This window comes from Plecotus auritus (genome assembly GCF_963455305.1).
Source record: "Plecotus auritus genome assembly, chromosome: 3".
Taxonomy (NCBI): domain Eukaryota; kingdom Metazoa; phylum Chordata; class Mammalia; order Chiroptera; family Vespertilionidae; genus Plecotus; species Plecotus auritus.
In genome coordinates this window covers 48,501,908-48,514,247 of record NC_137772.1, presented here as the reverse complement: position 1 = coordinate 48,514,247, position 12,340 = coordinate 48,501,908, and the positions used below count along the sequence as shown (strand labels likewise).

Genomic DNA, 12,340 nt, shown 5'->3' with positions numbered 1-12,340 from the left:
ATACTTTGTGGCACCAAATCCATACAAGAATCTGAATGTTATATGCACAAATATCATGTATACTCAGAAGAGTCTAGTTTTTATTTATTCCTATTAGATGGTTGTTTAGTAGAACTCTAGATGGTGTAGCTCATCTACTTCCAAACATCTGTTTCCAGTTCTTATGCATAAGTCAGAAAAACTCCAACAGAGTGTTTGATGGACCCATTTGTAAAATTAACATTGAGAGGAGTATTTCTATTGCTATTTCTTAGGCACCATGTCAAATATTATCAATGAATGCAAATGGGAATATGTAAAATAAATAAGGTCAAGCTTGCATTATTGAAAACCTTACCCAAATGTTTGTTTTAATGGCAAATTCCCCTGAGCATTTAAAAATATTTGCAACAGATTGTGCACTGTGACTGATAGGCAGAGATAGTAAAGCTACACATTAGTAGCTTCTGCCAGCCAAGGATCAACTAGAAACTCAGACTGAGCAGCTGTGAAGCTACAGAAAAAGTTAATTGCCAAAATAATTACAAATAATGCATACAAAAATTAATTCCCACACAATTTTCAGGGGTAATAATATTATAGAGTTTAACATAGTGTGAAGGGCATTCTGGCCCATTGGCCTATGAGTGAATAAGTGGATGAAAGAAGGAAGGATGGAAAGGAGGAAGGGAAGAAATTACACATTTACCATCACCATTCATCTCCCTCCCATGATTCTGAACTGGTTGCTTTTTCACACCCCTTGCTTTTTTCCTTGCAGCCTTTCACAAATCCTGTTGACTTGCTGCCCTGTGTCTTGGATATATAGTAATATAGAAAGTAGAATTATCCATGCCTTATGGTACTTCTCCACAATAAAAATATGCATAACAAACAGGTAATTCAGATCATGACAAGTTATGTGAAGAAAATAGAATGTGATAAGAATGAGGAATAAGGTCAGTGGCATATCAGTGGGGGAAGGCCTCTCTGAATAAGGAAATTTGAACTGAATCCTAAAGAAAATGAAAGGAGAAATCCTTTTTGACATTAGAAATGAGGATAATTGTGAGTTGAGAGAGCATCATGTTCAAAGACCATAAGGAGGCCAACCATGTTTATCACAGTGAAATCTATATATTTAAAAGCCTATGACCATTATGACCGGATGACCGGACAACCGGCCAGTAGCTATAATGCGCACTAACCACCAGGGGGCAGACACTCAATGCAGGAGCTGCCCCCTGGTGGTCAGTACGCTCCCACAGCCAACCTCCTGTGGCCGGCTAACCTCCTGCGGTCCCTCCCCACAGCCGGCTGGCCCCAATCAACCCCAATCACTGGCCAGGCTGAGGGATCCCACCTGTGCACGAATTTGTGCACCAGGCCTCTAGTACTAAATAATAACCTGATTTTTATTTCACTTTTCATGAAGGTAATTAGATCCTGTTATCTCTGTCTGTGACTAAGGACTGGTTTGTTTCTTGTTACTATACCCAAAATCTAAGATATTAAAGGCAACTCTGAGCTGCAGACATTTATATAGCAATAAAATATTATGGACTTTATATTATAAATAGCTGAAACTCTGGCTTACTTTTGAAAAGGGATTCTCTTCTCTGACTTATAGCTCATGCTTTTAGAGACGAAATCAGGTATCCCATTTACCTATGCTTTTATTTTCTAGCAAAGGATGGACAATGTATAATTACTAGAGGCCCAGTGCATGGATTCATGTACATTGAAATGAAATTAATCAGAAGAAATATTTTAAAGGCCAGGGAGGGACCGTGGGAGATTTCCCGGCTGGGGAGGAACCTTGGGAGAGCTCCAGAGCATGTCTGGCCTGTCTCGCTCAGTCCCAATCGGCCGGACCCCAGCAGCAAGCTAACCTACCGGTTGGAGCATCTGTCCCATGGTGGTCAGTGCATGTCATAGTGACTGGTTGAATGGTCAAATGAATGGTCAGATACTTAGCATGTTAGGCTTTTATTATACACTATAGTACTGAGTTACTCTCAAGCTATTTGCTTAGAGAGTAATCCAGTACTATAAAAAATTTTATGAAACCAAATGATCAATAAACTTCAATATTGTACTGATGCCATACTAATAGTTCATATATTGTCATTTTAAATATTAGCTACCAAACATTTCTACTGTTTAATCATTATATTCTAAAAGAGCTCATGCTGTTTTTATCTTCCTGATTTTTCTTTTGAAGCAATTGACCTTTCTCCCATTTTCCAGCTGATAAAGTCCAAAGTATGTTTAAGAGATTACCTGCTCCACATGCTTGGTATAATTTCTAATGGCAGAGTAGTTGTTTTTAAAGTAATATAGGATTTGGGACAAAACTACAATTAAACTCCTCTTACCTAAAAGCTAAGCATTGCACAGGAATGCTTCATGGGGAATATCAGCCATTTCAACAACAAAGAATTATTGACAATTTGGTTTCAAATATTTGGGCCATTCATTAACAGTGAGTACCCTTCAGGCAAAAGAAAATCAGTCAAACAAATAGGTTGATTTATACTTAGAGAAAGAACTAATGAATGTCACCATAATTTTAGTGAATGAATCAGCTCTGCTGTAATTATAATTAGTGGCATGTCCTGTTCTCAGTCTCTTAATGATCATCTGTTATATGATCATTTCAAAGTTTATTTTAAAAAGTTGTCCTGCCTCCAGAGTGGTAAGTTTAGCTATGATGAAAATTGCCAAAGAGAGTGTGGCTAATTATTAAACTCACAAATGTTGCCAGATTCATTGCATTCACATCTTTTCTCTCTCTCACAATTTTAATGAATGGATTGATAGTACCAGTCTATATAAAAGGTCACTTCATGTGTGACATTCTTTTGGTAATCTTTCCATCACTATTATGACAAGAGCAAATGTCCGACTCTTGTGTGGTCTACTTTTGAAAACATTTAGGAAATGCCAAGCTGTTGTAGTTCTTCTAGTCACGAAATGTAGCAAAAAGCTGGGGATTATTTTTATCTTCCTTCAGCAACAGATCAACAGATGATGATGCTTTCACAAGTCAAATTTAACCATGAAAAACTCACCCAGTGCTCTCAACCTATATCAAGTTAGCTTTGGTGTTGAAGAGTTAATCACTTTCTAGGAGCATATATTCTTACAGGCAATAAGCACAAAACAACTATCTAAATATTAAGCATGTAACTGAAATTGTTATAGATTATATTCATTATGTATATATTTGATGCCTGATTATCCTCTCTCCTCCAATCTGAAAATGAGTGAAGCTAACCTTCACAAAATAAAGCCTTTCTCGTCACTTGTATATAGTTATGCAATGGGGCATAGAGGGATGGGAACCATTCATCAGTTTTCCATATTCCTCTCCCCAACTTGTAGAGCTAGCTCTTGTGTTTGAAGCATTTCCTTTCCACAGAAGAAGGTAGCTGAGAAAACTCATCTTCCTAAATCATGAAACCACAAACATTTCTAAGAGAAATAAAATAGCTCATGTCACATCTGTGGAGTTGAAATTATCGTGGAGGGGTAAAACCATTAACTGCAGTTCTCCATGGAATATACACTCAATCTGGGGATTCATCATGTAGTGGTTTGGTTTGTTTGTTGAAAGCCACATGAAGTGATCTTTCCACCATTTATATGTTTAGTCCATTAAGAGGTGACATATACATATGGTGGTAAAATTTAGTGGCTAAGAGCATAGACTCAGGAGACAGACTGCCTCTATGCAAACCCCAACCTGCAATTTACTAGCTACAAATCTTCAGATAACACTTTGTGCACGAACAATTTCCATGCCTCAGTCTCTTCATCTGTAAAACAAGGCTACTAAGTACCTGCTTTATAGGGTTGTTGTGTGGATGAAATAAAATATCATATATTAAGTGCTTATACTGAATCTGGCACATGAGAAGTTCTGTGTAAGGGTGAACTTCCACTGCTATTATTGCATGTATTTCCTAGGTCTCAATTACTCAAAAAATCAGCCCTTCTCAAAATATGGATAGTAAATGCTCCCCAGTGATGGAAGCTCTAACACTAAACTGGGGTATGGATTGGAACTTGGTAGTGCTGATGCCAAATGTTAATTAATTTGAAAAATTGATCTACAATAAGTATACAAAATGTTCATACAAATAAATCATGGTTATTTCCAGGAAGGAAATTGTAATCCCATGGTGGAAAGAAATATACTGGACTTTAATAAAATGTAGGATATAGAATGTGCTGAATAAAGGCATGGACATAATTTATTTCCAGGGGCCTTGAAAAGGTTTTATTGGGACAAAATATTTGGACTAAAATTTGAGAGAATATGCATGATTTTGACAGGTGGGTATGATTGGATAATGTAGTTTGCTGTGGCTAAGTAGTCAGAGATGTGTAACAGGAGACAGTTAGACAAGTAGATTAAGTCTTGATTGAGAATTATGGGAATCTTCAAGTCTCACTAAGGAAACTGACATATCTTCAGATAAGAGAGCCAGTGAAAGTGTTTAAACAGAGCTGAGATAAAATTGGATTTGATTGTTAGAAATATAATGCTGGCAGTAGTATAAAGAATATACAAGAGACTGCTGGTAAACTATTTCAATAAAATGGTGCTTTGAATTCATGCTTTGAACTTCCACATTCACCTCAAATACAGCACAAAAATTATAAAGTAAAATAAATAAGTACCAGATGTAGCCACACTCAAAAGCAAAGTAATACTCTCTGGATCAGATATGGAACCAAAACCCAGAGTGGTGAGAACGGTGGCATTAAGCTCCACCCCACTGGCATTTAGATCCAAAAGCAAGAAGAGTTGCTTGTAGGGTAATGAGGAAATGAGACCCTGAGGATGGTGAAGGGCTGCTGCCACACTCTGCAGTAGAGAGGCGGCCCACAGACCTCGCTGCTCCCTGCACGGAGCCTGAGAACAGATGCCCCACTAACTGGAACTTCAGCTTATACACAGAGAGAGCTGAAGAAAGCATGAAAAACACCTGGACTGGACTTGGTCTGAATTAATCTCTCTTTTACCAACTTCATGCAGGGGGAGGGGCCTCAGTAAACAATTTGAAACCTATTATCGGACTTAAAGCAGAGGGAATATAGAAGTCAAGATAAGTCCCCCAAAAGAATACTCTCAATAGTAAAAGAAAAATTACCAGCAAAAATGAATTCACTGACAACATTGGAAGATGACAGAGGAATCACAAACTGTCTTTCAAATAAGAAAATTACAATCCCAAAGTATAAAAGTAATGGCACCTGTTATTATAAAAAGAATGATAAATTATGAAACAAAAATATAAAGCAAGAGGAGGGGGACAAAAAATTTCCCTCAGGAAACAAGAGAATAAAAATTGTGATGATTGGGAGCCATAGTCCCTTCCGCGGAGCTGTGGCCGCAGCAGCATCCGCCCAGCGGCTCCTCACCCCGCCCCCCACGGGGCTCGGGGTGATGCTTCTCCAATAACAGCCAGAGGGGAGCAGCTCGGTCTAGGCCAGCACCGCACAGCCCTCCCGCCACCACCAGGTGGGCTGAGGGGGACAGCCTGGAGAGCTTTTGCAGCCTGGGCGAGGGCCAGGGGCTGCGAGCCCTGCAGCCCTTCCAGGTGGGGACTTGCTCTTCTGCCCGGCCTACGCCTCCGTGCTCACGGTCAATGAGCGGGGCAGCCACTGCCCACTGCGGAGCTCTGCTTCACTAGGAAAGAAGGATTGTCCAAATGTGGAAGATGCAAGCAGGCCTTGTACTGCAATGTGGAGTGTCAGAAAGAAGACTGGTGCATGCACACGCTGGAATGAATGTTCTCCCATGGTTGTTTTTGGGGAAAACTGGAACCCCTCCGAGACCAAAAGGCTCACTGCGAGGATTCTGGCCAAACAGAAAAGCCACCCGGAGAGAACACCTTCAGAGAAACTGTTAACCGTGAAGGAGTTTGAATCGCATCTGGATAAACTGGACAACGAGAAGAAGGATTTGATTCAGAGTGACATTTCTGCTCTCCGTCACTTTTACTCCAAGCACCTCGAGTTCCCCGGCAACGAGAGCCTGGTAGCGCTCTTTGCACAGGTTAACTACAAGGGCTTCACAATTGAGGATGAAGAACTGTTTCATTTGGGATCAGCAATATTTCCAGATGTTGCATTGATGAATCACAGTTGTTGCCCTGATGTCATTGTGACCTACAAGGGGGACCCTGGTGGAAGTCAGAGCCGTTTAGGAAATCAGCCCGGAGACAAGGTTTTTACCAGCTACATTGACCTCCTGTATCCCACAGAAGACAGGAATGACTGGTTACAAAATTCTTACTTCTTTACCTGCGAGTGCCAGGAGTACACCACCAAAGGCAAGGATAAGGCCAAGGTGACAATCCGGAAGCTCAACAACGACCCCCACTCCACCCCCCAGGGCAGAGGCCATCCGGGACGTGGTCCGATAGGCGCCCAACGTCATCGAGGGGTTCCGGAGGGCCAGGCACTACAAGTCCCCTAGCGAGCTGCTGCAGATCTGCGAGCTCAGCCAGGAGAAGATGAGCTCCGTGTTTGAGGACAGCAACGTGTATATGCCACACATGATGTACCAAGCCATGGGCGTCTGCTTGTACATACAGGACTGGGAAGGAGCTCTGCGATTCGGACAGAAAATCATTAAGCCCTACAGCAAGCCCTACCCACTGTACTCCCTCAACGTGGCCTCCATGTGGCTGAAGCTGGAAAGACTGTACATGGGCCTGGAGAACAGAGCTGCCGGAGAGAAAGCCCTGGCGATCATGGAAGTGGTTCACGGCAAAGATCATCCCTACATTTCTGAGATCAAACAGGAAATTGAAAGCCACTGAAATGATGCCAATGTGGCAGTTTTTATTTAAGTACTCATGCAGAAACCTTCAAGAATTTGTATATTTCAAATAGGATACATCACTCCTGCATTTCTGTAAAATCATTGCCATGAAAACACTATGTGCACTTAAACCTTTCACATGGCTTACTTGGAATTAGTCTTAATTTTAACCTCAAGATCTCAGTCATTTTTTAATGCTTTTTCCCCTAAGAGATGATGGCATGATTTCATGTATGATACTTTGGACAGGTTGAGTTTTGAAAAATGTGATCATTTTTTCCCTTTATGCCTATTATAATGTGAACAAACCTGAATGATGAAAGAGAATAAAAAAGGGAATAGTATTTGAAAAAAACTGTGATGATTAAAGTGGAAAAAAATTAGATGCATCTTATATAATAAAAGCCTAGGTGGCATCATGTGACATCATCACAAGATGGCCGCCATGACTAGTCAAAAGATGGCCACCACAAGATGGCTGCCACAAGATGGCCAGCAGAGCAGTTGTGGGCAATCAGGCTGGCAGGGGAGGGCAGTTGGGGGTGAATAGGCCAGCAGGAAATGGCAATTGTGGGTGATCAGGCTGGGAGGGGAGGGCAGTTGGGTGCAACCAGGCCAGCAGGGGAGGGCAGTTGGGGGGAACCAGGTCTGTAGGGGAGCACAATTAAGGGTGACCTGGCTGGCAGGGGAGGGCAGTTAGGGGCAACCAGGCTGGCAGGGGAGGGCATTTGGGGGTGAGATCAAGCCTGCAGGGGAGGGCAGTTGGGGATGACCAGGCCAGTAGGGAAGGGCAGTTGGGGGAAATCAGGCTGGCAGGGGAGTGGTTAGGAGCAATCAGACAGGCAGGCAGGTGAGTGCTTAGGAGCCAACAGTCCCAGATTGTGAGAGGGATGGCTGACTTCCAGTCACTCGGACTGGCAGTTGGACATCCCCCAATGGGTCCCAGATTGGAGAGGGTGCACGCTGGGCTGAGGGATAACCCCCTGTGCACAAATTTCATGCACCATGCCTCTAATATAATTACATTTTCTTTAAATCAGTTAAAGAGAAAACAATCTATAATAATGAAAGCATAATATGCTAATTAGACAAGACATCCTTACAGATGTGTTTTTGGACGACTTTCGGGCGAAGCCAGGGCTGTGAGGTAAGCCCAGGTCCAGAGTGCCTGCCAGTGGCTAGAGGGAAGCCCAGGTCTCAGGTGCCAGAGGGAAGCCCAGGTCCTGGGTGCAAGAGGGAAGCCAGTGCCGGCAGCCGGGGAAAGGAAAGCCTACTCTTGCATGAATTTTGTGCATCGGGTCTCTAGTAATTTATAAAATAATGAGTAATTCATTTGTGATACAGAAAAAAAATGTAATGAAAAAAAATTTTTTAAGTGAAAGAAAAATTTAAACCTCAGAACAGGTTAGAGTCACTGCAATGTGTAAAATAGGCATCCCATATAAAATTGAATAGTAGAAAAATATATTTTAAGTAAGAATAGAAAATTGACATAAGGTTTTTGGATTAAAAGTGCGTATCTAGTGCTAACTAGTATGAAAAATAAACCTGTACCTTGATATTACATTTAAATGTAAAACACTAAAAATTAAATAGAGGAAGAGATGAAAGAAGTAGCTACTGAAAACATTGAACTTTTATGCACCTAAAAACATAAATGTTGTTATGTTGTTTTTTCAATCATGAGAAATTACAAGGAAAAGTAAAGACATATCAATATATCTAAGATAATGATAAAATATATGGAAGGAAAGATCAGCAAGGATACAGACAATATGAAGTTAAAAACAACAACAAATGATCTAATATTAATATAGAAACCTGAATTCCACAATTACAGAATGTACTTTTTAAAAGCATACATGGAACCTTAACAAAAATTGGCCATGTACTAAATGGAAAAGAAATATCAATACATTTCAGAAATGGTATTTAAAAGACCACACTTTTTCCAATGGTGAGACAGACCTTTTCTAAAGCTTTATATCTTGGTTTCTGATTAGAGCACCAAAATACCGAAGCTAATAAAAACAGAAATAAGTATCAATTTACCCATTAGGTAAAACCTTTTTTTTTTTTTCAAAAAAAAAAAACATAGTTGTAGCACAAAGAATTGCACCCTTATATAGAATTTATGATCAACTTCAAATATGAATACATTCTTTGTTTTGCACTTTTGGTTCAATCCCAATTAACCTGTTTTTCAGTTCATTTCCTTATGTTTAAAATAAGAAGGTTTAATTACTTAGCTGTTAGGACCCCTTCCAGTTCAATAACTGCATGATGATATGTTTTTTAACCTTCCAACTGCTATATTTTCTGTGTTTCTTATACAAATAATTTGCCTTCTTTAGATGGTACAAAAAGAAAATAGATTGGGGAATCAGATAATCCTGATCTTGAGTCTTATTTTACCACTCTCTAATTATATAACTTTATATAAGCTATTTATACTTTTGAGCTCAGTTATTCCATCTTTGACATGAAGGTAAAAATAAAATCTACCTCAATTTTCAATGATGTGAAAATGTTTGGAAGGTTCATTCAGTCTTTCAAATAAAATTTTAGAGCACCTCCTAAGTGCTAGGCATTAAATGTGATAGACAGACTATGGAATGTATAGTAAGTATTAATTCCTTCCCTCTTCACTCTTCACCTTTCTCCCCATTTCTCTTCTCTTAATTGCATTTTTTATCCATTAATTTTTTTAGAGAGAACGAGGAACATTGATTTGTTGTTCCATTTATTTATTCATTCATGGAAGATTCTTGTATGTGCCCTAAGCAGGGATGGAACCTGCAGTTTTGGCATATAGGGACAACACTCTAACCTCTCTCTCTCAATAACTCTCAGTATTAAGTCTTTCCCCAAGCACTAGACTATTACTCATCATCACAGCCATGCTGTTTTATGTGTTAGACTGAGCATGATGAAGTCCTCCACAGAAAACTGGAGATCTGAGGCCTAAAAATACTGTGGTAGCCAATCAAATTCCAATATCAGACATAGTTTATGGATGGTTGTTAATGGATGTTTGTGAGCTTCACAAGGTGAAAGATAATCAACATTTATAGGACAAAACAATCAACACAGAAGGCACACTCTCTCCTTTTTTCATAGTTTATACCAAATTGATGCTGGCAGAATGCAATGCTTTTTGGGTTTCCAAACCAGCTTTGAATCATTTATATGTTTTCCATGCTGGAAAATTAAATATTCTCTATATTGAGGATTTTTAGAATATTTGGGAAATAAATAATTTACAGTTTGCCTTATTGTAATGGTAACCTATACCACAAAAAGCACATTTACTTCTCAGGCTATAAAATTTTGAGGCATTTAGACAAGAATATTATTTCATCTGTTTGAGGGATTTTCATATCTGTTTTTAATTTAATCTTTATATTTTACACATGATATGAAGTATGATTCTCTTGCTACTATTTTTAACCTTTACAAAGTAAAACCTCATGTTTAGATTAGGCTGCAGCAATTTTTTCATTTTCACACATTGAAATTTTTTTAAAATTTAAGGTCAATCCATTAAACAAGCTAAAAAATAAACATTCAGAAATTAAAGACATTAATTTAATTATAAAAATACACATTGCTACAAAAACTATAAAAGTAGCCTTATGATTTGTATCTATTAACTGTTCTAAATGAACTCCAGTATTGAAATATGTAATGTCCTAGATCCCACCCATTTTCTTTGCATTGTGTCCAAAAAGGATTGTATAAAAGTCATCAGAAACAGGTAATTTAGGAAGATCTTCAGAAAAGATGCCCCTTTCCTTAGCAGTCTGTTTCAATACTTAGCAAGACTTATTATCAGACTTTCATTTTTTTCTTTTAGTGAAATAAAATTCCCTCTTGTAGCTTATCTCCCTGTTCCTGGCATAAATGATAATCTATAGAGTTTGACAATTACATAACAGAGAAGGTGTCCAACTTCATGTTGATTTCAAAATCCTACTCCTAAATCCTTACTGTCCAGAAAATATTCCTTTAGTCTATTTAAAAATCTCAGATTAAGCTTTTTCAAGAAAACACATTAATATAAGATGTTTATATATTAAATTGGCAGACTGCTCTATGTAGTCATTCATTCAAAAATGTGTTTTTTTTACATGTGTCTGACCAAATTCCCCACCATCATTTATTGAAGAGACTGTCTTGACTCCTAAGTGCCCATCAGCAGATGAGTGGATTAGAAAACTATGGTACATCTACACAATAGAATACTATGCTACCATAAAAAGGAAGGAACTCCTACCACTTGCAACAGCATGGATGGAGCTGCAAAGCATTGTGCTAAGTGAATTAAGTCAGTCAGAGAGAGATAAATATCACATGATCTCACTCATTTGTGGGATATAATGAACAACATAAAGTGATGAACGAAAACAAATCCAGAGACAGAGAAGCATCGATCAGACTGTCAAACCTCAGAGGGAAGGTAGAGGAGGGTGGGGGTAAGGGGGTGAGATCAACCAAAGGACTTGTATGCATGCATATAAGCCTAACCAATGGACAGAGATAACAGGGGGTGCGGAGGAGGGTGAGGGCAGGATTGGGGGGCTGGTGGGGAAGGTGGTGATAAGGACACATTTGTAATACCTTAATAAAGGGGAAAAAAGAAAAGATAAAACAATTAAAAAAAAAAGAATTTTCCTTACTATGTTGGCTAGTTCTTACCTTATCAATTTCAGTTCCAGAGACAATAATAATAGCTCTGGATCTTCCAATCTCAACTATCCAAAACTAGATAACCCCCTCTCTTTCTTCCTTCCACACAAGGTAGAAATCACTTTGATCCAAGTGTTCTGTTCAGAATACGTTCAGCCTTCTTGCAGAAGTAAGAGTTGTGTGTAATCACTAGTATTTCAATCACTGTTGTTCACTATGGCATTTACATCAATAAAGTGTCTTCTCAGAATCCAAGCAAGTTACACCACCATCACCCTCTGGTACATACTTCCTGAGGATGTGAAGCTGATAGGAACCAAACACTTGCTTAAGCCTAACCCTAACTGCTAGTATGTAACATGTGGGGTGTCTCTTTGTGAGTAAGAGATGTTACGGCAATTTGTAGAATATGAAATCCTTCCAAATGGTTAGTATCAACTGTTGTGGAAAAATCATTTTTAATCTTCACAAGCATGACTTTCATGTATGCATGGATGTGTATATATGAACATATTTAAAGTAATTATTTTCTATTTGTGGTTAACATTCAATATTGCATTAGTTTCATGTGTACAATATAGTGATTATACATTTATACACTTAACTGATCACCCCAACAAGCTTAATACCCATCTGACACTATACATAGTTATGACAATATTATTTGCTATATTCCTTATGCTGTACTTTACATATCCCCATGACAACTTTTATGATTGGCAATTAGTACTTCTTAATCCCTTTTACTTTTTTCACTCATTCTCTTAACTCCCTGCCCATCTGGTGACTATCTGTTCTCTGTATCTGTTTTGTTTGTTCAATTATTGTTGT

At 38.8% G+C, this 12,340-nt stretch overlaps 1 protein-coding gene and 1 pseudogene across 2 annotated transcripts in view; both read left to right on the top strand.

The window, feature by feature from the left end:
• Positions 1 to 12,340, top strand: part of GPC5 (glypican 5) — a 1,409,835-nt gene that overhangs the window by 1,306,642 nt on the left and 90,853 nt on the right. The gene's annotated exons all lie outside the window — the stretch shown is intronic.
• On the top strand, positions 5,150 to 6,818 carry LOC308243266 (N-lysine methyltransferase SMYD2-like; annotated as a pseudogene). Its single transcript has 2 exons — positions 5,150 to 5,226; positions 5,513 to 6,818. The product of its transcript is annotated as an N-lysine methyltransferase SMYD2-like (transcript).